At 40.5% G+C, this 27,364-nt stretch overlaps 1 pseudogene; it reads left to right on the top strand.

Annotated features, from left to right (window-relative positions):
- The first annotated feature begins 9,478 nt into the window (after positions 1-9,478).
- Positions 9,479-10,340, top strand: LOC110582511 (annotated as a pseudogene).
- Positions 10,341-27,364: the final 17,024 nt, after the last annotated feature.

Raw genomic sequence — 27,364 nt, 5'->3', positions numbered from 1 at the left:
AAGGAAAGAAAGAAGAAAGAAAAAAGAAAGAAAAAGAAGAAAGAAAATAAAGAAGAAAGAGAAAGAAAGAAGAAAGAAAAGAAAGAAAGAAAGAAAGAAAGAAAGAAAGAAAGAAAGAAAGAAAGGAAAAAACGGGTGGGCAAAGCTCAAGAAGACTTACGTAATCCGATTCCCCTTTGGACCCAGATGATGACATTCTGAAAAGTGGCCAGCAGGGGGAGCTCAGGCAGCGTGTCAGAACGCCAGCGCCCAGGTTGCCTGGAGCCAAAACTGCGGACAAACAAAACAATGAACCTTTGTGGTTTCTCTTGGGTTCTTAATCCAGGGAGGCTCAATGCAGGACGGCCGGATCCTCATTCCAGGGGACTCAGCTAGCATCTCACAGAACACCGACTTAATAGGTCTCTTTTTGTCTCCCTCCCCCACTCTCCCCCAAATTGTTTTCTCGGTGTTAGAGTCTACCTCTAATCTCTTTTCTCAAGCTCTCTCAGTATCTCTCTGTATGTCTTTTTGTAATCCTGCTTTTCTCTGAATCTGTGTTTCTGTCTGTGCTTCTTTCTTGTTATTTCTGTGTCATCCTGGGCCCACTTTGTATAAGTGAAAAATAAATGGAAATGAACCCATCCATAGACTGAGCTCTGAAGGATTTCAAGATCTTGCCAAAACTAATACTTCGAATAAAATGTATGCTGTGCAGCAGAAGTGGCTAATTCTGCCACCACTTAGCTGGGCAGTCACGTCTGTCATGTCTGTTCTCCTATCTCTGTCCTCCATGCCACACTACAGTCTCCCCACTGCCAACTGGTTGCTGCCAAGCTGCTGCCCACCTCCCCCAAACCATTGACCTCCAGTAGTTGTCTCCCTCCCTGACCAGCAGGACAAGGTCTTGTCCAGGTCTTTTAGAGAAGATGCCCACACCAGAATAGTTGTACCTCTCATGACACAGTATTTTGTTTAAGTAAGGCCCGGTCCCCTCGTTTCCAGAATGCACTGGAACTCTCGTGGGATCAGGGGTTGGAGGGCTGCAGGGGAGAAATGGAGGGACTCAGCCTTGCACTCCACCCGAAACCTCTTATTATCCAACATTCAGGTGCTTAGCTGGATCTGGTCACTCGGCCAGAGTATCTTCATTCATTCATGGTCCCTGTGAAGCCCACTTTTCTCTCGGGGATCTTCCTCATGTCCTTCTTTCCAGATTGACTCATGGGGACCTCTAGTTTATCACACAATCTGTATATATCTGACCTCATGGGAGATTAAATTCTCTTTTCTGGGCTTTTGAGCCCTGGAGAATTAAGAAATGCAACTGAGCATGTGTTCTGAGGTTCCAGAACATCCCATGACGGTCAAGAAGCAGCCCAGGCATTTGATGGGCGGCAGCTTTGCCTGCGTCCCACAGAGGCATACAGATGGCTCCTGGGCAGTGATGCTCAGCAGAAGCTGTTTCGGTTCCAGCCCCAAATACTGTGACGATGGTAGCAGTGGGTGATGCATCCTCCTCATTCCTACATTTTATGGTCCCTACCTCCAAATCTATTCTGTTCTATCCAGGCTCTCATTATTTTTCAGATCCTAATCATATGAGTCCCTGAGAGGCAGGTTCTAATATTAGATCTGCTAGGACATGATACTCTTCAGTCTTGGCACTTTAACTTTCTTTAAGCCTCCTGGATTCAAGGAAGGTAGTGGTACTATGATCTGATCACAGTTGTCCCTGCCCTGCTCAATACTTAGCAACCATCATTATTTCCTAGTTCCAGAACCTGTTTGGACCAAGTTGAAGACCAAAGGAGGGAGTAAGGGGAAAGACTGGCAATGCAATGCAATCCATCATTTAAAGACATTTATCACTTGCTTGTCCTTGCTCGGCCCTGGCCATACAGTGTCTGAACAAGACACAGGGCCTGTCCTCAGGGAGCAAATGCTCCTATTGGAGGAACCCGCTGTGTCTCTGAACCAGAATGAAAATGTTACTGCTGCGGAAAAACCCAGCACTGCAAAGTGCTAACATCATCAGGCAGGTTGCCTCTGCAGTGCAGTCTATAATCTCCGTGACTTTCAGAACCAAAAGAATTGCTATATGATTTTCTAAATTAAGCTTTGCATTACTTTGGAAATTAACAAAGCATTCCTTCCCACAGACACTGTTCCCAAATTAAACACTTTGTGCTTGTACAGCTGTTCAAATGTCGGTGAACTGAAGATGAAAAGGTTCTTAGCAAGGGAAGAGAGGTGGGTGCCTAGAAAGGAGAGAGGAGCATGCGGGGGAGTTCTTGGAGGGCAAACTGGGGGTCAGGTAGCAGAGATTATAGAACTGTTGGAGAAGTTTATGATCCAGTTAATGAGTACATAAAATGTTTTTTAAATTATCAGGTCTAGATAAGGGTAGATTAAGGGGGCCCATTATGATCAAGTACTTAAAGGCATACTCTTAAGTGGAAAACTTGGGGAGTGGCTATTCCCCACCTCTAATCAGTAGGAGCCAGAGGAAACAGAGGAAATAAACATAAACGGCCAAGATGGTATTTTAAGGTCCCTGTGAGGCCCACTTCTCAAGATTTGACAGCAGTCAAACACTAGAATGGGTCACAGAGGATGGCCAGGCACTCTCCTCTGGGGCTATTTATTGAAAGAATAGAGCCCTTGGGGTCTGCAGTGTTGCATGTGATAGCCAGTGTGGAGACAGAGGCACGTCCTGGATGAGCTGGTTCCCCAGGTTCTCTTCTAGACTGGGAAAGAAGAGAACTCGTCTAGGATTAGAGGTCTTTCACAGCAGCTGGAGAGAAATGGACAGATGAGAAGGCCCACAGTCCCCACTGGCCCACCTCCCACCTCCATGCCAGAGTCCCTTCCATTAAGCTGCCTCTGTGTCGTTTGTTTCATGAACTTGTCCTAGATCTTCACTTGCAAAGATGTAAGCCATCTTGGCAAATGGTTTTTTAGAAAGCCCTTGCTCACAAAAATTCTGTCTGCAGTATTTGGATTGGCTACCAGGCCTCTCATTTTCCACACAAGTTGTTCCCAACTTATCTCTGGGTCTCTTCCAGAAGGGAATGAATTATTTGCTGGTGATGTAACTTGAAACCCAGATTCCCTTTGGAAACAATTTTCATAGAGGTTTTGAAATGGGGACTGAAGCAGAAGAGAATGAAGAGGTAAAAAAAAAAATCCAGATTTAGCCAGATAGGATTTTCCATGCAGCTGAGGGAGCAAGAGGCCCTGTCTTCAGCAAACAAGGCCGAGGGCTCACAGAGGCAGAGAGCTGTGCTGGGCACTGGCTGCCCGGCTCCCCTGCGGCTCCAGGGCAGAGCCCTGGGGAAGCTGTCCTCTGGTCTTGGCTGTGCCTTGGACCAGCTATTTATCCCTGGGCCACTTACCCTGTCTGGGTCCCAATCTCATTGTCTGCAAGAGGAGAATATCCATGTAAACATCTCCAAGTTTCCATAAACTATGTTCTGTCATTTTGTATGGCCTTGTGGGTTGGTTTTAAAGATTAACCTGTGTGGTGCTTTATGGTTTAGAAAGCACTTTCAGACACTTGTCTTATTTGATCCTCACAATTATGCTCTGAGGTAGGACAGAAACTATTTTCCCCATTTTAGAGATGAAGAAACTGAGGATCAGGGCGGTTAGGCAATGTGTGATTGCACAGAAATCAGGTAGAAAGGCAGTACTCCAGCTTAGGTCTTCCAACTTGAGCTCAGTTATTCATCCTTATGAGGGGTCCAGTGTGCCTTTAAAATCAGATAACTATGGATCCTCTCTCCAGAAAGATGAACTTGGGATTTTTAGATGTTTAAGCTCAACATAGATACCAGGTAAAATTCCCCTACTTTCGGCCACCCTTACAAATTCTTGCAAATGTATGTATGCCTTGCTTCTCTAACCAGATTGCAAGCTCCTTGGAGGTTCAGGCCATGTGTTTTCTCCTCCCTCCCACTCCCTCCAGCAACTGCCACAGAGCCAAGCACCTAGCCGGGGTTGTTGCATTGCCAGGAAGAGGTAAGGCGAAGTAAAGAATGCAAAATAAGTAAGTGGGACAGATGTCCATTTCCACATTTGACCACTTGTCCTACAAGAACTGGTATCCTTGTACATGTTCTGCCCCAGGCAGTCCTCTGCCTGCCACACTATTCCCCAAATCCTAGAACACAGCAGTTTCCCATGGTGGCAGCAGCAATATCGTCCTCCTTGACATGATTTTCCAGGCACAAGATGGGCTCAGAGGCATGAAGAGACATGACCTCAGTGATCTCACACCCCAGGAGTCTGATGTAAGTAAAGAAGGCAGACTGGCTACCTTAGCTGGAGAGGTAGAGGTGAATCTGTGGGAGGGGCTATCATGAGCTTAAGTTGAGAGGGAGTGGTGGTACTGAAGCAGGAACAGCCAGGAGCATCTGAGGAAAGGGGCTGAGGACATCTGGGTGACTGGAAGGAGAGAGGGCCATTTTGCAGTGGGAGGGGTGGGTGGGCCCGGGAAATGCATCTATAAGGCTGAGCCCAAGGCCAATGTAGGTTCTCTGACCACTTGTGCACACTTGGTACCAAGCCTCAGTGCAGTCTTGCTTCATCTCCCTAGAACTTTACCCTTATCAGCAACCGTGACTCTAGTCCTTTCACTAGAACTACAAGGAGGAAACAATGATAATCCAAAGGCAAGGACAATTGACCAGATAAACAGAGATGGCTCCAATTTAACACCTTTGCCCCATTATTACCCTGCCATCTCTTTGTTATCCTGTATCTCAAGTCCTTACTTTCCCAGATTTGGTGGAGAAGGAAAAGGATTCCAAGACTGTTGTAAGCGGGGCCACTCCCAATAAATGAGACCATCCCGTACCCTAGGGACTGACTCAGTTGAGCTTCACTGGTCAGAAGAATCTGAATTTCTGACAAAGGAGGTCTCTATAAATAACAAGAACTTGTAGATAACAACTCTACTATAAGAAGAATTCTAGGGTGATAGAATATGAGAGAGAACTGGGACCCTAGAGCTTACCTATTGATCCAACATCTTCATTGACGGATGAGGGGACTTAAGAGTGTGGCGATGACATCAGTGTCCAGGCCATCCAGGAAGTAGGTGAAAGAATCTGCACTGGAACCCGGAAGTCTTGATCTAATACCACCTAAGCCCTTCTCCTATCTTACCTACCCTGGCCTTTTTAAATGCCAAAGGTGTTCACCCAGGGGCAACTCTGAGCAACCAAGGAAGGAAGGAAGGTCTGAATTTGCGAAACTTCTTTGTGGGAACTACTGTGCTTTAGGAGACCTTTTTATGTTGCAGCCCGCCCTGGAGACTGTGTTCCCGCCTCCCTGCATCCTGCAGAGAGAAAGAACAGAAGTTTCTGTTCTAAAAGCCCTTCTGGCTGCCACGCCCGCCCCCTCTGGCCAAACACAGTACCTGATCTCATCCTGGTGGATCTCCACCCATCAGACAGGCCTGCCACCGCCTCCTGGAGTGGAGGGGGTGATGCCCTGTCAGGTACAAGGTGCACGTGGAGCATCTTGCACAGGCACTTCATAAATGTTCAACAAGTGAATAACTAAGGTCCAGCTCTTCTATGCTCCCTCCAGTTCACCACTTCCAAAAGCATCCAACAAACTTGCCTTCAACCTCTGGATCAAATCAAGTCAAATAAACAGACATTAATTGAGGTATTCCTTGGAAAGGCAATGTACAGGTGCTGAGCTCTGTACAAAGACATGTCCGAGTCCCTGCCTTCAAAGGACTCACAGCTAACAGGGGGAGACCAGGTGATATTACATTTTAAGTTAATATCACAGGGTAACAATACAAGAAGTGCCATGAAGCAACAAATGACCATTTGCAAAATTACTAGAGCAGATAATCTGTGCATTGGTACACAGAAAAAAAGAACGCTGGGAACTGAACAGTCCAGGAAAGTTTGTGGAAAAGGAAAGAGCTCGTCAGGACTTTGAAGGATGGTAGAATTTAGAGGAGTGGAGAGAAGGAAAGAGCGTTCCAGAAATTGGTAACTGAGAAAAGATACAAAAAAATAGAAAAATGCAAGTGTGCTGAGGGTAGTGAGTAATGCTAATTGCAATAGTAGATGATGCTTATCATGTATCAGATACTATTCTCAGCAGCTAACATTTATTAATTCTCTTGATTCTCATGCAGTTCAAATTATTACTACTATTATCACATTTTTACAGTCGAGGAGACTGAGGCATAGAGAGGTTTTAAGTAACTTATCTGAGGCCACAGCTGGTAAGTGACTGAGCTGGAATCTGAGCCCAGACATTCAGCCACTGCTTCTCTCACTGTGGCTAGAAGAGTTGATTTCTTGGAAAGGTGTGTTGGGGGCAGATCACAGAGGATCTGGAATACTATATTACAAACTTGGACTTGGTTTTGTGGGCAGTGGGAAACATTAAAAGTTTCTAAGCAGGGAAGTGGATCTGCATTCAAGGTTTTAAACTGAGACACACACAGGAAGGAAATACTAAGGATGCCTTCATATTTTTAAAAAGCACAGAAAAGTATATTAGCACGTAGATAAAGATGTCCTTCCTTTTCATAGAGAGCCTTGTCCAGAGTTAACTTCCAGTGGCCTCTTACGTCTTAAACTACTAGGGGATCAAATCCCTGGTTGGTGGTACTGAGGAAACAAGCAAAATGTAAACAGCCCTGAAAGCTATCCAGGCACATGCTCACCAGCTAAGGGCCGAGACAGCCTTAGAGGATCGTGTTTACAGGGAGACAGGAGACATCAGATCAAGAGAGAGTGGAGAAGAGTGAAGGGAAGAAGATATCAGACAGCAAGTGAGAGGTCAGCAAAATGAGTTGGGACCTTGGGTGTGCAATTCAGCAATATCTTAAGCATGATAGAATCAAAGTTTCTAGAAGAGGAAAACATACTGTCAGCTATCTCCCTGATTATTTTGTAATAGCAGATCATTTCTTTAGTCCCTTCCCTCTTTACAGGTTAAAATGGAAAATCTTTTCTCATGCACAGAATGCTTTTATTTCTCTCTCTCTCTTTCAGGACTCAATTTTGCTAATTCATTCTATCAAGCACTACAATGTTCTCATGACTATCCTCTCTAATGAACATGGGACAGATCGAGTAATAAGAACTTTGAAAGGGTGGTGATTGAAGTAAGAGCATCTTTTTATATTTTCCGGGAACTGTATGTACAAAGAAGCCTGCTCAAGCCAATAGAGTAAAAACATTAGATAATTTGATTTCTGAGCACAGATTAGATAATTGTCTTGGATGGGACTTTGGGAATGGTCATAGGAGATGAAGCATCATCCTGTTGGGAGGGTCTTCAGGGAATATTGGGTTTATGTGAGTGTCGTTTGGCTCCTGAGTCACAGTCCAGGCTCCAGGCGAAATTACGTACTTATCCTTGTAAATTATGGTATACAGTATAACCACCACCTTGATTTATGGTCACGCCTTCATGACCCCACTTTTGGAAATGGACTCCAAATCTGAGTTCCAGGGCAGCTGTTTTATGTCTGACCACAGGAAGCTGACAGATAAATGATGTGGGATGAGTGAAATGGTTTGTGAATGCCCAGGTCTTGTTCTCTTGAGCAGGTATTTTTGTTTGAAGAATGAACTGATTAGTTTGTGTTTAAGTGAGGGCAAAAAGCACTCTAATGTAAGAAAATCAAATGTTGTATAGACATCCCCTCTCCAATCACACGTGAGGTGTTGATCATCTGTGACTGCTGGTCTTTCCTTCTTTTGCTATCTTCTCAGCTGCTACTATTTGAGAAGACTGAAGCCCATGCCTGATGCTGAGTCACTTCTGGTTGGTGCTGTGTGTAAAGGGTTTGGAAATAAGTCACGATTCCCAGACCCAAGTCCCAGGAACCAAGTTATTACTTCCAGGCTCCTGTGTTGACCCCAAATCCTTCCCTTTCAGCCAGGCCTGAGATAACTGCTCCCCAGAACTAACCTGGGTACCAGTGTGGCTCCAGAGCCAAAGTTCTTTCTCTGTTGGCCCTTCCCTATATGTTGGCCCAAATCCCAGAGGTGAACTGTTACTCTGGTTTCCTCTCCTAAGTTCTTAATTCTTGCCCTCCCTAGAATTCTGCATCTCCTTCTAGAACTAGATACTCTACCCACCTTTCATCCGTCTTTGTCCCTTCTCCCCACTAGCTGGGGGTTTCTGTGATGCCAGGTAATGGAATAATTGTGCCTTGGGACAGGGCACATTTGTCTTATTGGACCCTCATGATTGATTTCTGTTGACTTAATTCAGTGTCTCTCAACACGAGTGGAACCACCTCTGGGGCAGGTATTGGAAACTCAAGGGGGCATTTTTTTGATTGCCACAGTTTTGGGGAGGGGCGCTAGTGGCATTTAGTGAGAGAGAAGTCAGGATGCTATTCTCCAATTGTGGGCACACAGGCACCTTAATCAAGAAATGTTGTGTGTCCTGGGTAACCTTCAAAACTCACACTGGATGTTTGTGTGGGAAAACCTGTTTATAATTATCTGGGTGTGGAACTCAATCCCATTTTACTTGGAAATACAATTACTTTTGCATAGTTTTTTTTTTTTAAAGATTTTATTTATTTATTTGAGAGAGAGAATGAGATAGAGAGAGCATGAGAGGGAGGAGGGGCAGAGGGAGAAGCAGACTCCCTGCTGAGCAGGGAGCCCGATGCGGGACTCGATCCAGGGACTCCAGGATCATGACCTGAGCCGAAAGCAGTCGCTTAACCAACTGAGCCACCCAGGCGCCCTGCATAGTTTTAATATACATGGAATTTTCCATAAATGCTCTCTAAGCATTTTTAAGGGAAGTAAAGATTGTGCTGTGTTTGGTTCAGAACTTTACCAGCAGTAGTCACAATCTCAGAAAAGCACCTCACTGTCAGTGATATCGTTCTTGGTATTGGAGTTGCCAGCACACCTGTCTCTGTCTACATTTGTCTCTGTCCCATTCACTCCGATCTCAAAGCAATGGACTACTTCATTCTATATTCTCCTTAGTCATCCCCAAGCATTCATATACTCCAATACATATTATTTTATTACAAATTATTCCTCTTCCACCAGTATTTTTCTTTATTTTTATAGTTAGGACATTATATTAAAAATATGTATATAGGTGGTTTATTATCTATGAATTTCTTTTCGGAATAGTAAATGGAACTTAACAAAACATTCATTTAAAATTAGGTCATTGAGGGCGCCTGGTGGCTCAGTTGGTTAAACGACTGCTTTCGGCTCAGGTCATGATCCTGGAGTCTCGGGATCGAGTCCCACATCAGGCTCCCTGCTCAGCAGGGAGTCTGCTTCTCCCTCTGACCCTCCTCCTTCTCATGCTCTCTGTCTCTCATTCTCTCTCTTGCAAATAAATAAAAAATTTAAAAAATAAATAAATAAAATAAAATAAAATTAGGTCATTGGCTTTCCATGCTACCCAGGGAGGGGTCCATACAGCATTGTTCTGTGTTCCCATGGCAACTTAAAGAGAAACTTATGCAATGTCTGCAGACCTTGATGTCCTGCAAATGAAAGAGGAGGATGTCATCAAATCCCTTGCAGCAGGAACAAGCTTAGGTGGCACCAACTTTGACATTGAAATGGAACAGTACATCTACAAAAGGAAAAGTGATGGCGTCTACATCAAAAATCTGAAGAGAACCTGGGAGAAGCTTCTGCTGGCAGCTCGTGCCATTGTTGCCATTGAAAACGCTGCTGATGTCAATGTCATATCATTTGGGAATACTGACCAGCGAGCTGTGCTGAAGTTTGCTGCTGCTACTGGAGCCACTCCTATTGTTGGCTGCTTCACTCCTGGAACCTTTGCTAACCAGATCCAGGCAGCCTTCCAGGAGACTTCTGGTGGTTACTGATCCCAGGGCTGACCACCAGCCTTTCACAGAGATTCTTATGTTAACCTGCCTACTATCACTCTGTGTAACACAGACTCTCTACTGCGCTATGTGCACATTGCCATCCCTTGCAACAACAAGGGAACTCATTCAGTGGGTCTGATGTGGATGCTGGCCCGGGAAGTTCTATGCATGTGCGGCACCATTTTGAGGTCATGCCCGATTCTACTTCTACAGAGATCCTGAGGAAATTGAAAAGGAAGAGCAGGCTATTGCTGAAAAGGCTGTGATGAAAAAGGGATTTCAGGGTGAATGGACTACTCCAGCTCCTGAGTTCACCGCTACTCAACCTGAGGTCGCAGACTGGTCTGAAAGTGTGCAGATGCCCTTTGTGCATATTCAGCAGTTCCCTACTGAAAACTGGAGTGCCCAGCCGACCCCTGAAGACTGGTCTGCAGCTCCCACTGCTCAGACCGCTGAATGGGTAGGAACAACCACTGCGTGGTCTTAAGCTGCCCTTCCACAAAGGCAAACAAAATGGAAATAAAGTTGAAGGAAAATAAACATTGTCTTAAAAAAAGAAATCAGGTCATTGGGTCTAATCAGATTAAGAATCCTTCGCCTATCTGGATATTGTAGTATTATCTGTTGAAGGCAAGAAAGGACTGAAGATGAGGTCAGTGCCTTCCCAGGAGAAGGCTGTTGCTGCCTATCAAGAGGTCTCATGTAGTATCCCTTTCAGAAACTGATCACTTTCCAAATTTTATCGTTTATCCTCATCAGGAACTGAGAAGTTTTCAGAATTCAAGATCGCTTGAATCAGGTAAATCCATAAGGTTACTCATAGTCAACCTACAAATTTACATTGGAAGCATTTCTTCCCAGGGACTGAAAAGCTTATGTCCACTGTCCAGAACAGCCAGTCCTAGGAACAAAATGAGCATAAATGCTGAGCAAAGAGCACAGAGGGTACTGAAGAGAGATCAGAAGAAGCACTCCAATCTCACAGCAGAGCATACTTCTCTGGCAGCCACAAAGGGCAGGGTCTCTTCTGCACAGTGCTTGGGTTTTCACTTTCTGTAGCCCAGTTGATTACTTCCCCTTCTGTCCACACCTCCACCCACCTTCACACAGTCTTCCTCCAGGAAATGTACAATACAATTGATTTACTATCTTCTACTAAATGTCACTCACCTTCTGGACCTGCTTTCCTCTGATTACACCAAATCGTCCATGCATTTCACAGTCTCTTGTTTTATTCCCACAGATGACTAATCATATCCATTGTCTGTGAATTTCACTAGCTCAACTCAGAAGGTGACCTTATGTCCATGATCTGCAAATTCATGGAGAGGCAGAATTTCTACTGTTGCATCCATATCCTAATGTCAGAAATGAGGGCTAAGGCCCTCTCACTCTTTTCCTGCTCTGCACTAGTCCCTATAGCTGGGACAGTTTTTCCGATTCTTATCTCGACTTGATAAAGAATAGTCCTACCTCCTTTCAGGTTCCCATTGACCCCTTTCTGCCCCCAGCCAATCTGGGTGGCAAACTTCTAGCATAGATCAAGCTGAGACCACCCAAATTATGACAGTAACTGATTATGGGTCAGAAGAAATAATACAAGCATCAGGGTATTTGTTTTGTGAGGGGTTTGGTTTTCGGTTTGGTGCTTTTAAATAGAGTGATTTCTACTTACATAAACTGGTCAGATGAACTGAGGAGCTGATTAAATGAACAGTTTAGTTAATTAAGAGATAGTATATATAAAATAGATGAACAATGATTTTCACAGAATTATTAATGAAATATAGTTAAATCAAAACCTACATGAAATATAGTTTAGTTATTTTCTCATGATTCATAAGAGTTCAGAGGAGTGTTCTCATGCCTCTGAACCCTATTATATTATGGACTGAAATAATGTTTCCTCAAGCTTTTCATTTCTTTTTTTTTTTTTTTTTAAGATTTTATTTATTTGGGGGCGCCTGGGTGGCTCAGTCGGTTAAGCGGCTGCCTTCGGCTCAGGTCATGATCCTGGAGTACCGGGATCGAGTCCTGCATCGGGCTCCCTGCTCAGCGGGGAGTCTGCTTCTCCCTCTGACCCTCCCCTCTCTCATGCTCTCTGTCTCATTCTCTCTCTCAAATAAATAAATAAAATCTTCAAAAAAAAAGATTTTATTTATTTGACAGAGAGAGACACAACGAGAGAGGGAACACAAGCAGGGGGAGTGGGAGAGGAAGAAGCAGGCTTCCCACTGAGCAGGGAGCCTGATGCGGGGCTTGATCCCAGGACCCTGGGATCATGACCTGAGCCAAAGGCAGACGCTTAATGACTGAGCCACCCAGGCATCCCCAAGCTTTTCATTTCAATCACCCAAACCCTCTCAGTCCTTATTAGTGTTCTCTGTGCTCTTTGACTTTGCAGAGCTGAAATTTTCACTATTATATTTGCATCAGTAAGAAACTTACTTTAACTTTAAAAGTTTTCAGCCCATTCTTTCATTAAGTTTGTTGAATATGAAGAAGCTTCCCTCACCAAATCAAGAATTTATATTAGTGTATTTCTGTAAGGCTTTAATTTAATGCCTTCCATTCTTCTCCATTAGAAGAAGATGACAGTAAATACAACACAAGTTCATCATTTTCTCTAAGAGTTTTTAAATATTGAATGAACATTAAACTGAAATTTAAGTGTAAGAAATATCTGAAATTGTACCGCCTTTATTCATTCATTTAATTATTCATTACATGAACATTTATTAAACATCCATCACGTGGCAGACACTCTAGTAGGCATTGGAGATAGTAAGAGAGCAATTCACAGTTCCAATTCTCAAGGAGCTCACAATTTAAAAAAGGAGAGAGAGAGATGTAAAAATAAAATTTCAATTCACTATAATGGGTACTACTAAGGAAGTTTGATGAAAGTTCAGTGGTAACACAAAAAAACTAAATAATAACTCTACCTAATGAGAAAGACTATGGAAAGTTCACAGAAGAAGATACTTACACTGAGTTTTGAAGGAGAGGTAGAAATTTTCCCACTAGACCCAGGAAAGAGGGATATTTCAGAAAGATGGGAGAGCGTGTGCTAATGTACACAGGCAAGTAGCAATAACGCAGCTTCTGGGAACTGGAAGAAGTTTGATGGGTCTGGTGCCTAAGACAAGACCTCATAAAGATAAGGCTGGAAGGGCTAAATCCTAAATGGCCTTGAATGGCCTGACAAAGGGTTTGGATGTCATTCATTTGGCAGTGGGCAATGATTGATGAGTGCTAAAAGGGGAAGTGACACAATCATATCTGTGTTAGGTAGGATCACAATGGATTCCATGTGGATGAATATGTGGTAAGACCAGAGGTAAAAAGTATAACTGAAATAGCTGGCTCTCTACTGATGATACATGATCCCCTTGTACAGTACAGATTGGATGCTGGGAAACATTTCCTTTACAAGGGTCGACATTTCCCAGTTCTCGCCAAGTGGAACCATGTGACTGGTTCTGGTGAAAGGAATGTGAGTTAAGGTGTGTAAGTTATTCTGAGCCAAAAGGGTTAAGTGAGTCTACCCTATGCAGTTTTCACTTCCACAGCAAACCTGAAGGCCTCATGTTGAAAATGGTTGTATCACAAGATGGAAAAAAACCTGGATCCCTGAGTCAGAAAAGAGATGCCCAGGAGAGCCCCTCAGCCAATTACACTTATGTTGAACTTCGCGTGAGTAAACAATTTTTTTGGGTACTAAGCCTCAGAGATCTAAATATTATTTTTAAAAAACTGTTGGATTACCCTGACTAACACAGGAGGAGTATTAGGAGATGGTTGCAATACTTAAGATAAAAATAGAGACTTCCCATGTTATATGCTGAAGTATAGGAGCCCTTAAAAAAGATAAGTGGAAAATGGAAGAAAGAGGGATAATAATTTATAGATAATATTAAGAAGACAGAAGGAGATGGGATCCAGAGCATAGGAAGCAATAGCTCCTTCAACAGGAGAAGGAAAGGAGTGAGGTCTCTTTATTTAAAACAAACTGAGGGTTGCTGAAGTGGTGGGGGTGGAAGGGATGGGGTGGCTGGGTGATAGACATTGGGGAGGGTATGTGCTATGGTGAGCGCTGTGAATTGTGCAAGACTGTTGAATCACAGACCTGTACCTCTGAAACAAATAATACATTACATGTTAAAAAAAAGAAGAAGAAGAAGATAGTAGGAAGGGTAAAATGAAGGGGGGGGGATCGGAGGGGGGAGACAAACCATGAGAAACAAACTGATGGTTCTAGAGGGGAGGGAGGTGGACGGATGGGTTAGCCTGGTGATGGGTATTAAAGAAGGCACATATTGAATGGAGCCCTGGGTGTTATACGCAGACAATGAATCATGGAACACTACATCAAAAACTAATGATGTAATGTATGGTGATTAACATAATAAAATTTTTTTAAAAGCTCCTTAATAAAAGTTACAAAAGCAGAATTTAGGTCACATCTTTATGGTAAATCTCAAAATAAAAAAACAAAACTATGAAAAAAATAAATAAAACAGGAGAAAAAACACAGCTATAAGTAAGCAGTAAGAAGCTGTCTAGTAGCTACATTTTCTCTGAGAAGTAGCAGGTGAAGACATCTGCTGAGAAAGTGAGAATAAAGGTTTTGAGGAGCAAGAAAAACATTAATAGTAATTTCTGTGAAGAACAGGAGAGAACTGTACAGAGATATTTGACAAGTGAAAGACCACCAGCCCACACAATTGAATGAATTTTCTCCAGCCCAGCTCATCATTCTTGGTGTAGGGGTCAGAAAGGTGGATTTTAGGATTAATCCAAGATAGAAAGATTGCAGAATAGATGCAAGTGGAAAACAAAGGAATGGTGGAAATGACCCGATAAGTTAGGATAGGTTTCAGTGCTGTAACCAATAACCCAACAATAATTCAGTGGTCCAAACAAGATAGAATACTCACATTCTGGGTAAATAATGGTGTAAACATATTCCAGACTGGATGCAGGTAAAAACCTGAGCAGAAGGTATACAGCAGCTTTTCAAGGACTCTGAAAATTAAATAGTAGCTAGCGATTGGGGAAGAGGACTAGAATTTGAAGTACCATCAAATTGGTGGTGAGTTTATTATCTTTTTCCTCCAATATACCAGGTTCAACTGTAAGGAACACAAAACCTGAATGTGGGCATCTGCACAGACAGAGGGAGCTCCAGGAGAAGTTGTCTAGTTCTGGCTCAAAGAGCAGGTAAGAGTCTCCTAATACTCAGAGTAGGGGAAAACTCCCCTCCCTCTTTATCTTTTCTTCATTCTTTCATACCCCAGCCTCTAAGAAATCCCATTATGGCAGTGGCAGCAACTGGTGACAACTGGCTTACAGGATTCTGAGGGGAGGGGAAACTTCCTCCCTGATCAGAGGCGCTATGATTCTCAGAGGGTGAGACAAACCCCTATTGCTTTTTGGCTTCTCTGTGTCCTCCTACTGGTAAGCCCTGGACATCATTGTAGTTGCAAAAAGTGCGCAACAGAGTGGATAAAAATTGCCCCAATTCTGGTTGGAGAACTCCAGGTAACCAGAAAGTACTGAAGAGATTACTATAGGGAGGAGATTGGGTAAGCAGCCCCATAAAGTTGGTTATGAACTCCTGGGCTCATTTCCAAGTGTATACTCATGGATTTTTTTTTAATATTTTATTTATTTATTTGACAGAGAGACATAGCAAGAGCAGGAACACAAGTAGGGGGAGTGGGAGAGGGAGAAGCAGGTTTCCCGCTGAGCAGGGAGCCCAATGCGGGGCTCAATCCCAGGACCCCATGATCATGACCCGAGCCGAAGGCAGATGCCCAACGACTGAGCCACCCAGTGCCCCTACTCATGGATTTGACCCTAAACAGCATGCCATAGATTATAAGAACTGATCTATGGAATAGACCACTAGTCCCAAACTAGCCACTGGGTGGTTCACATGCAAGGCAGATCTGAATAGCACTGAGAAAGTTTTACAATTAGACATTACATTGAAACCACAGAAAGCTGATTGGAACTTGTACCTGAACCAAACTGGGTTGGTTGTCTGTTAAAACAAAACAAATACTCAGGATCCCATAACATAATATTCAAAATTCCAAGATACACTCCAATAGTAATCAACATATAAAGAACCAGGAAAATCTCAACCCTGTGTGGTAAAAGATAATCAATATATGCCAATGGCAAGATGACACACATGTAGGAATTATCTGATAGAAACTTTCAAGCCACTATTATAAAAATACTCCAGAAAGTAAAGGCAAACACTCTTAAATATAAAAAGCTAAAAAGTCTCAGCAAAGAAATTAAAGATATAAAGAAGCAGCAAATGGCAATTTTAGAACTAAAAAAATACCAAACTGAAAAGAAAAAAAACCTTACTAAATGGACCCAACAGCAGAATAGAGATGGCAGAGAAAAGTATAAGTGAACTTGAAGACAGATCAATAGCATTTACCCAAAGTGAACAAGAGAGGATTTTTTTAAAGAATAGAGCTTCAGACACCTGTGAAATACCAAAAGATCTAGCACTGATATCATCAGGGTCCCAGAGGAAATGATACAAGTAATGTAGAAAAATTATCTGAAGAAATGTTGGCTAGAAATTTCCCAAATTTTGTCAAAGGCATAAATCTACAGACTCAAGGAGCTCAGCAACCTCAACAGAATAAATCCAAAGAAATCTGTGCCCAGACACATTGTAAGCAAACTTATAAACTAACCACAAAGAAAAACACTTGAAGGTGACCAGAGGAAATGGACATATTATTTATAGGCAAACAACAATTCAAATGACTGTGGAATTCTTATCAGAAACTATGGAGGACAGAAAGGAAGTGGAACAATATTCATAAAGTGCTAAAAGAAAAAACACTGTCAAACCAGAATTCTATATCCAGTAAAATATAGACAGGAAGGTGAAATAAAGACATTCTCAATGAAGGAAAACTAAGAGCCAGTAGACCTGTCCAAAAATAACTGCTAAAGAAAGTCCTTCAGATAGAAGGAAAAAGTTACTAGAGGAAACTGGGACATCAGAAATGAAGACAGAGCAACAAAAATAGCAAATATATAGGTAAATATAAGAGAGTATTCTCCTCTTGAGTTCTTTAAAATACTTTTCTAAAGTAAAAATTAGAAAATACCTAAAACTGAACAAAAATGAAAATATAACATATCATAATATGTGGATGCAATTAAAGCATTGCCTAGAGAGAGATTTATAGCATTAAATGCTTATATTGGCAAAGATGAAGGTTCTCAAATAAATATTCTAAACTCCACCTTGAGAAACTTAAAAGATATGAGTAAAATAAAATTGAAATAAGCAGGATGGAAAAAATAAATATAAGAGCAAAAAAATCAATGAAATTGAAAACAAAACCAGTAGAAAAAATCAACGAGATCAAAAGCTCAATAAAACTGATAAGTCTTTAGCAAGAGAGAGAAATTGCCACTATCATAGCTATTAAAGAGATTGAATTCATAGTATAAAATCTTAAAAAAAAAGAAATCTTTTTCAAAATGTTTAAAGAAGAAATAACATTATTTCTGCACAATTTCTTCCAGAAAACAGAGGAGGAATGAACCCTTCCCAACTTACTTTATGAGATCGGCATTATCCTGATACAAAAAACAAAGATAGTACAAAGAAAAGAAAACTAAAGATGAACATACTCGATAATCAGAAACACAAAAATCCCAAAGATATTAGCAAACTGAATCCAGTAATATATAAAAGAATAACACACCACAATCAAAGGAATTTATCCTGGTAATGTGATACTGGTTCAATATGTCAAAATCATTCAATGTAATCCATCATATTAATATCAAAAAAGATGAAAAGGCAAACCACAGACAGAAAATATTTGCAAAACAAAACATGTATCTGACGGAGGACTTATATTCAGAATATGTTAAAAAAAAAAAAAAACTTCTCAAGATAAGACAGGGACAAATTGGACAAAAGATTTGAGGAAATATTTTACCAAAAAAGGTATATTGATGGCCACAAGCTCATAAAAGATGTCCCAAATCATTAGCCAGTAGGAAAATGCAAATTAAAACCAGAGTTTACTCAGAAGGTTGGCTGAAATTAAAAATATTGACAATATTAAGCCTTTTTGACTGTAGAGCAACTGGGGTCCTCATACATTATAAGCAGGAATGCAAAATGGTAGAGCCACTTTGAAAATCAGTTTAGCAGTTTTTTTAAAAAGTTAAACACATATACCTACCACATGGTTCAGCAATTTCACTCCTAGGTATCTACTCAAGAAAAATGAAAACATGTCCTCACAAAACTTGTATATGAATGTTTATAGCATAAGCACTCATAATAGCCACAAATGTAACAATACAAATGTCAAATATCTATTGAATGGATAATCAAAATATAGCATATCCATGCAATGGATTATTACCCAGTAATTAAGAGGAATGAACTACTGATAACACATAACAACATGGATAAAACTCAAAAACACCATGCTAAATGGAAGAGACTAGTCACAAAACCAACATACTGTATGATTCCATTTATATGAAATTCTAGAAAAGGCAGAACTACAATGACCTGAAGCAGATCAGTGGTTCCCTGGGGGCAAGGACGGACTTCAAAAGGCAGAAGGGAACTTTTTTGTGGGTGATAGAAGTATTCTAAAATTGGATTGTGGGGGGGGGCCGGAGGCATGACTGTATACACGAATCCATGCAACTTACCGAAGTTCATCAAACTCTACACCTAATATGGGTGAATTTTATTATACATAAATCATGCCACAATGCAAATGGACAAATAAAAACGAAGGTTAAGTAAAGAAGTTTTCACAAATAAAACCTGAGAGAATTCAGTGCCAGCAGCTGTGAACCAAAAGAAACACTAGGAAGTTCTTCAGGCTGAAAGAAAATGATCTCAGATGGTAGCATGGAAGGGCACTGGAAAGGGTAAATACATGGTTAAATATAAAAGAATATCGACTACTTACATGAAACAATAATAAATGCATCCGTAGAAATAAGAGAGATGACGGCAATAGCACAAATGGTGGAGGGCACTCCATACGGTTAAACTGTTGCCAAGGTCCTTGCCTTATTTAGGAAGTGATCAAATCAAAAGTACTCATTTAAAGTAGGCTGTATTACACCAAGGATGCCTATTGTAGTCTCTAGCTTAACAACTGAAAGAACTATGGAAGACGTTAACTAAAAAATGGAAAAAGAGAAATGGAATAATAAAAGATGCCTTCATCATGCACAAGAAGGCAGGAAATGAGAAATAAAGGAACAAAGTACAAGAGGACAAAGAGCAAGATATTAGACTCAAACTATATCATTGATTATTAATTATTTTAAATGTCAATGGTCTACAACCCAATTAAAAGGCAGTTTGTCGGACTGAATTTTTAAAAAGGCAAAACCAAGCTATATGCTATTTGTGCTGGAGTCACACATTAAGTAAAAAGAGAAATGTGAAAATAAAAGGATGAGAAAAGGTATCCTACACAAACACTAATCAAAGTAAACCTGATGTAGTTAAATTAATATCAGCAAAGCAGATATTGAGGTAAGAAATATTGCTAGAGATTAAAAGGGATATTTCATAATTAAAGGAAGATATTTTAAATTACTAACCGTTTCTATCTTCCTTCCTTGTGTTAAGTGCCATAATTATCTAATAATAGAATAACTAACTACCTTCAGGTAAGATGATGATTTCCAAAATGCCTTGTCATTTCAAGCACAAAAATATGATGAAACTGATTTTTTAAAAAGTATTGCCCATCCATGCATGACATTAGACTTTTAAGAGTAACACCTTTGAAAATGTTAGGACTGTTACGTTTGCTGATCACCAAGGGTTTTATTTGTGCCCAAGGCATTAACATGTGTAAAAATATTCACTGCGTCTGTCATGTTAAATAGTCTATTTCTATTTTCTCTTTATTCTTCTGAAGTCATGGGTAATAAATTCACTCAGAAAACAGGAGTTACAGCATTGCCAAAACAGACCATTTCATTAGCTTAATGAAAATAGTTTGGGGCAAGACCTTCAACAGCTGTTATATGTCTTGATCAGAGTTCAGTCATTACCTATCTTTAAAAAAATTACTGTAACTTCATGTTCAGCTATTTTTTTTTCTGGGTCCACACGTAGCTTCTAATATACCCTTAAATAGAAAGTAATGAATGCAAAGCTATAGAACTTTGTATAAATGTCAGGGTCTGTCACTGTTTTTCACCAAACTCTGAATGTCATCATTCAGAAACCACATATGGCTCAGTGAGGTGCTTTTGTTCATAAAAACCCTTTAGTTTTTCTCAGTGAGCTGTAGCCAGAGGTAGAGACACTCTCTAAATGTTGAACCGGGACCTATTCAGATAGAACACTGTGTAGGATAAGAGACTGTGTCTATCATTCAACAAACAACTTCATTTGAATGAGGACAAACAACAGAACAACAACAAAATGGAAGGGCAGTCATTTCTAAGCCTTGATGGGTTATAAGCTGGTCAAACTAAAATTAATTGCATGGCACACTGAGACTGGGAGATTTGGGAAGATGTGGCCAGGATGCAGGGTCCTCGGGGGCGGGGGGTGGAGGAGCTAAGATTTCTGGGCCATTGGAGCAAGAGGGAGCTGGGGAGGGGAGCATAAAAACCTTGGCCTTACTCTTCTCCCTCTTTTCACCTCTGGCCAGTAGCCCCCACTGGTGAAACACAACTGGAAACCAGAAGGCAAACCTTGGGACAACCTCTCCAAGTGCAGAGTAAGATAGAGAAGAGTGGAGAGGGCATCTGCATGGGCATAGGGAAGCTATCTAGCACAGGAGGCTGCTGCAACTGTCTAGATAAAGACCACCTGCCAAATTTCAATCTCAGTTCTGCCATAAACTATGTGCTGTGTGACTTTGTGGAAGCCACTTAACTGCTCTGAGCCACAGTGTCTTATTCTGTTCAAATGAGGGGAATATAGCTACCTCTCAGAGTTATTGTGAGGATAAGGTTAATACTTGTAACTTTTAGTGCAGTGCCTGGTTCACAGAAAGAGCTAGACAAATGATGTCACCTTCCCTTCTCCATTAAATATATTCTCTGCTTGCCCAGAGATCTACTTTCCTTTCAATGTTAGCATGCTTTAGAAAAATCCTCTTATTCCTAAAGACCCTAGGGAAGTGTCAGGATCATTCCTATATCCGATACATTACAGTAATAATTGCCTGGGTCAGGGTATTATTTAGGCAGAGAAACATTTTTTATTCTTGAGAAATGTTGCATATACTGCAAGGGACTAATTTGGACCTTAGCAAATAACTCAATATAGATTCCCATTTATTTACCAGAAGCAGCAGTTTATTTCCTAGTACTGCTAGACACTGACATCAGCTGTACCCTATTTGTCTGTGTCAGGTAATGAGATGCTCTGCATGCAGAACACTTTGATTTGAGGAGGCTCAGAAGATTTGTTATAAGCCAATTGTTCATTCCAAGGATTAGAAGAGCATTTTTTTAATTGTAAATTGCATGCCAATTTGCAATGCCATTTCCAAGTTCTGTTGGAAAGTCTATAATGTATTCCTATAATAATCTAATGTTTTTATCTATGATCCCTCAAGCTGGCATATTTTCGGCTATTCCATTCATCCAGATTAATGCCAAAACAATGGTGGTTGTCCTGCTGGCAAGGCCTCCAGAGGAGTCTGGACCATGCCCAGGCTGCAGGCTTCTCCTGTGGGGTGCTCTGATGACAAGTGAAAAAAAAAACAGAGGGTATTGAGTGCAGTATTGAGAAAGGCTCACAAAATGATAAGGCTTACTTACATGTATATCCACTTTCCACTTTACTAAGCAACTTCACATGTTGATTGATGCTTACCTCCTTGCTTTTTATAGATGAGAAAACTGACACTCGAGACATGTTAAGTACCCTTCCAAGGCCTTCCACAATTTGGGTTGGCACGAGGATTAGAGTATAGGTCTTCTGATTCTAATGTACTTGTCCGGGGATGAAAAAGTAACCTTACATCCTAGAGTAACATGCTGACTGCCTGCTGTCTGTAAAGGACTAAGACAAGACCACCAGAGCTTCACCCGTGGAAAAGAAAGCAGACTTTGGAGTTTATTTAGTTGCCTGACAAGAAGACACTCGTCAGTTAAAAAAAAAAAAATTCATTGACTAGTTTGTTGAGGGGAAAAAGTCATAATTTTATAAGCACTTTAGAAAAGTGGAAGAGATTCAAGGTGTTTATGCTAATTGAGCATTGAAAACTAATGTTCTAGATAGAATGGGGCCAGTCCAAATGTCTTACATGATTGGTTAAAACATCATTGGTCTGGAGAGCCTTCATTTGGGCCCATTAAGGGTCTGGATGGGGGGTTCACTAGAAGCTAATATTTCTTTTTCACTCCAGCTGGTTATAATGGTTAAACACAGCATTCAGGTTGACATCTCAAACTCCCAAACCTCTCAGACATTCATCAGAATCACACCGACGACTGAAACAGATTGCTGGGCCCAACCCCAGTTTCTGATTCAGTAGGTTTGGCATACAGTCTTAGAATCTGTATTTCTAACAAGTTCCCAAATGAAGCTTTGTAGGGTCCATGCTTTGAGAACCACTATCCTAGATACATAATGCTGAAAGGGGGAAGTTTTAATTTTAAACCTCCTTTACAGCAACCTCCTCTTTAAGATCTAACTACCAGATGACTCCCTCATATCCAAGACAGACAGAGGTCTCTTCTGATAATAACCTTCATATTCTACTTATGGAAGACCTGCCTCTTCTTCTAACAGTAGTTCTCAGAGGAGGGAACTATTTTTACGGGGCAGGAGGAATGAAGAAATTGTTCATGGAATCCCAAGTCAACACAACTTATACCACAACCTCATACCCATATCTTTTCATTTCCCTTCCCTGGGAGGAATCAACACTGAACACTGAATCATTTGACTTGCCTTTTTAAAAAACAGCATTACATGCATTGATTGAGTCTTACGACATTTGGAGTTTGCTTTTTATTACCTTACCCTTCCTGATCAATAATCAGTTTTTCCGTGCTCATAACTTTATCCTGTCTAATTTTTGGTCAATGTACAATCTGATTTATTTCTACTGTGACTCAGCCAGACAGTTTTCCAAACGTATAGTTCTCCTTGTAAATATCCAATATTCTCCAGTTATACCTTCTTTGTTCCTTTTTTGGGCACATATCCCCCCTGCCCCATGGTAGTTATTTGTGTACTGGTTTGTGTCTTCCATTGGACTGGTGTCTATGGAGAGAAGGAGCTTATTATAAAGCTTTGTTTTCCTCATACCACCAGCCCAGGCCCTGCTCATAATAGATGCTCAATAAATAGAGGTTTGGATTCATTGGCAGTTTTAAGGCAGATATGCCTTAGCTGATTCTTTTTTATTCACATAAGTAAAATCCATACTTTTTGGCATATTTCTGAATCATAGAGGCATGTAACCACCACCACAATTAAAATACAGAAGAGTTCCATTACCCTAAATAAACTTCTTTATATGTGCTGCCCCTTTGTAGTCAAAAATTCCCCTTTCCCTTAGTCCCTGGCAAACACTGGTCAGTTATTTGTCCCTATAGTTTTGCTCTTTCCTGAATGCCTTATAAAGGTGATCATGGAGGATGTAGCCTTTGGATCTGTCTTGTTCCACTTAGAAAAATGCATATGAAAGTCATCCATTTTGGTGCATGTATCAGTAGTTTATTCTTTATTGCTGATAAGTATTCCATTGTATGGCTGTCCAACTGTTTATTCATTCACCAGTTGAAAGATATTTGGGTTGTTTCCAATCTTTGGCAATTATGAATAAAGCTATTGTAAATATTTGCATATAGGGTTTTATGTGAACATAAATTTTCACTTCTCTTCAATGAATACCTAAGAGCAGGATTTTTGTATGTTATGATAAATGTATACCTAATTTTATAAGAAACCTATAAGAAACTTTTATAGTTTCTTATACAGGAGCTGTACCATTTCATAGTATTCTTATCAGCAATATATGAGTTTCAGTTACTCTGCATCCTCATCAGCTCTTGGAGTTGTCAATTTGTTTTGTTTTAGACATTCTGATAGGAATTTAATGTTATTTCATTGCGGTATTAATTGGCATTTCCCTAATAAATAATGATATACTGAGCATCTTCCCATGTATTTATTTGCCATCTATGTATTATCTTCTATGACAAAATGTGTGTTCAAATCTTTTACCTACTTTTTAATTTTTATTAATTTTTATTATTATTTAAAGATTTTATCTATTTATTTATTTATCTGAGAAAGAGAGAGAAAGAGAGCAAGCAGGGGGAGGAGCAGAGGAAGAGGGACAAGCCAACTCAATGCTAAGCACAGAGCCCGTTGCAGGGCTTGATCCCATGACCCCAGACTGAGCCACCCAGATGCCCCTACTTATTTTTTTAATTGAGTTATTGTCTTACTGTTGAGTTTTGAGAGTTTTATATGTTTTGGATAATAGTCCTTTGTCAGATATGTGATGTGCAAATATTTTCCCCCAGTCTGTAACTTATCTTTCATTCTCTTAACAATGTCTGTGCAAAGCAAAATTTTAAATTTTGATCAAGTCCCATTTATTAATTTTTCTTTCAGGGTTCATGCTTATGTTGTTTTAAGAACTCTGCCTAACTCAAGCTCACAAAGATTTCTACCTATTGTTTCTTCTAAAAGTTTTATAGTTTTACATTTTATACTCAGTTCTGTGATCCATTTTGAGCTAATTTTTTGTAAGGCTTGGAGTATAGTTTGAGGTTCACTTTTATGTTTACTGGCATCCAATTGTTCCCATACCTTTTGTTGAATTGCATTTGCACTTTTGTCAAAACCCAATTGACCATATTTGTGTGGGTCTATTTCTGGGTTCTCTATTCTGTTCTACCAATCTATGTATCTATCTTTTCACCAATACCACACAGTTTTGATTACTGTACCTTTTTAGTAAGCCTTGAAGCCAAGTAGTATGACTCTTCCAACCTTGTTCTTTTCTAGAACTGTTTTGACCATTCTAATTCCTCTGCCTTTCCAGGTAAATTTTAGAATCAGATTGTGAATATCCACAAAAAGTTCTACCCTCCATTGATTCTTTTTTTTTTTAAGATTTTATTTATTTATTTGAGAGAGAGAATGAGAGGGAGGAGGGTCAGAGGGAGAAGCAGACTCCCTGCCGAGCAGGGAGCCCGATGCGGGACTCGATCCCGGGACTCCAGGATCATGACCCGAGCCGAAGGCAGTCACCCAACCAACTGAGCCACCCAGGCACCCTACCCTCCATTGATTCTTAACCTAAATTGTTTACTTCGGCTGACCTGTGGTGCTCAAACTTCAATGTGCTTAAGAATTATAAAAATGCATGTGCTAGGGCCTGACTTTGAATATTGTCATTCAGTAGTTCTACCAAGGGCCTGGGCATTTGCATTTTTAACACTATCCATAAGACGATCTGATATACATGATCACGGACCATGATTTGAGAAACATGGTCCTCGCTTCCCAGAACCCAGGAAATTGTCCACAGGCTTTGAAGAATCTTATAAATATTACATCTACAAACTTGGTGGGTTCACAGTTAAATCTAACACCCGATAATATACATCATACAATATTATAGCCAATCAGTATTGTTGAGCCTGTGCCGAAACACAAACCAGAACCTCAAAGATGTTTAACTGTCCTTTAGGTGATGAGAACAATGATGTGGTTTTCCATGTCCCAGGAGTAGCTCTTCTGTGATATTTATCCCGTGGACTCATTCCATGAACATTTTCTTATACTCAGGATAAAATTCTTAAGACATTTTCAAACAAGGAGAAACTAGATGTACAAGCTAAGTAAGAGAGTTACAAGGAAAAAACATTAATCAAATGAATAGACTCTTGAGAAAAATTAGATTAATGACCATAAATATTAACTTTGTTTTACACTGAAATATGGATTGACCAGCTTGCTCTGGAAATTGTACGTTCTTGTTAATTTAATTTTCTGGATAATAAGAGATGGAAGGTTAACTGGAAAAACCTTCCAATAGAAAATCTTTCTAAAATGAATTAGTGTACTTTCCATGTTAATTTTTTACTAAGCATTCATTGCCTTGCTTGTTTCCTAAGGGTAAGAAATAACAATATAGAGAAGACTAAAGTGAATTTGAGAGGCTTCTCACAGGCCCCTAGACCAAGAGGCTCACTGAATGAATAGTCCTGGCAAACAGGTGGGAAGAAATTAATAAATTATTCTAGAATGCCACCAGGGAAATAAGCTCCTTTCCAGGTGTTAATTGCTTAGCCGATAGGCCATGGCTACAAATAATGGGGAGTGAAGAGTAACAATTTAGAAGGAAACCAACCTTCAGACTGAAAAGAGCTGTCTCAGAAGCACTAGAATTAGCAGCCTTCATGAAGAGGCATGGCATATGGCAATATTGGCTCCCACTGGGAAAAGCAAGAGAGTGATTCCCCCTGGCAAAGGACCCTTCTTTGGCTAAAGTTTTATCAAGTAGCCACCTATTCTTGAATCTTCCTGTAGGATTTCTTGAGGCACCACAGGGAGGCTTGATAAATCTTTTAGTGGGCAGTGTAGTTTAGGAGTTCCTAGGTGGACTTGGAGCCAGCTGCTTTGTGCCTTTTGATTAGTGAGTTCAATCCATTTACTGTTGTTCTTCCCATTTTGCAGATGGTGAAGCTGAGGCATAGAGAAGTACAGTGACTTTTCCAAGGTCATATCGAGAGCAGGCAATGAAGACAGGGTGTAGATCAAAGCAGCCGGATGTATAAGAAACAAGACCCTACTGTATGCTGCTTGCAGGAGACTCATTTCAGATCTAGAGACACACAGAAGCTTAAAGTCAAAGGATGGAAGACGACATTCCAAGCAAACAGATACAAAAAGAAGGTGGCTGTAGCCATATTTATACCAGACAAAATAGACTTCAAGCCAAAAAGGGTAACAAAAGACAACGAAGGTCATCATCTAATGATAAAGAGGTCCATACATCAAAAAGATATAACAATTGTAAATATATACACTCCTAACACCTGAGCACTGAAATATATTAAGCAATTAATAACAGATATCAAGGGAGCAATAGACAACAGTGCAAAATCGTAGAGGACCTCAATACTCCACTATTAGCAATAGATAGGTCATCCAGACAGAAAATCAACAAAGAATTGATATGGAATTGAACCATACTTTAGAGTAAATGGACTTAATGGACATATACAGAACCTCACATCTAACAGCAGCAGAATATACATTCTTTTCAAGTGCACATGGAACATTCTCCAGGACACATCATATGATCGGCCACAAAACAAATCTTAGCAAATTTAAGATTGAGATCATACCAACCATCTTTTCTGACCACGATGGTATGAAACAAGAAATCAACAACAAGAGGAAAGTGAGATCTACAAATACATGGAAACTAAACAACATACTGCTAAACAACCATTGGGTCAAAGTAG

The sequence above is a fragment of the Neomonachus schauinslandi genome, chromosome 1 (assembly GCF_002201575.2).
Source record: "Neomonachus schauinslandi chromosome 1, ASM220157v2, whole genome shotgun sequence".
Lineage (NCBI taxonomy): Eukaryota > Metazoa > Chordata > Mammalia > Carnivora > Phocidae > Neomonachus > Neomonachus schauinslandi.
The sequence above is the reverse complement of the archived record's forward strand: the minus strand, read 5'-3'. Positions and strand labels throughout refer to the sequence as shown.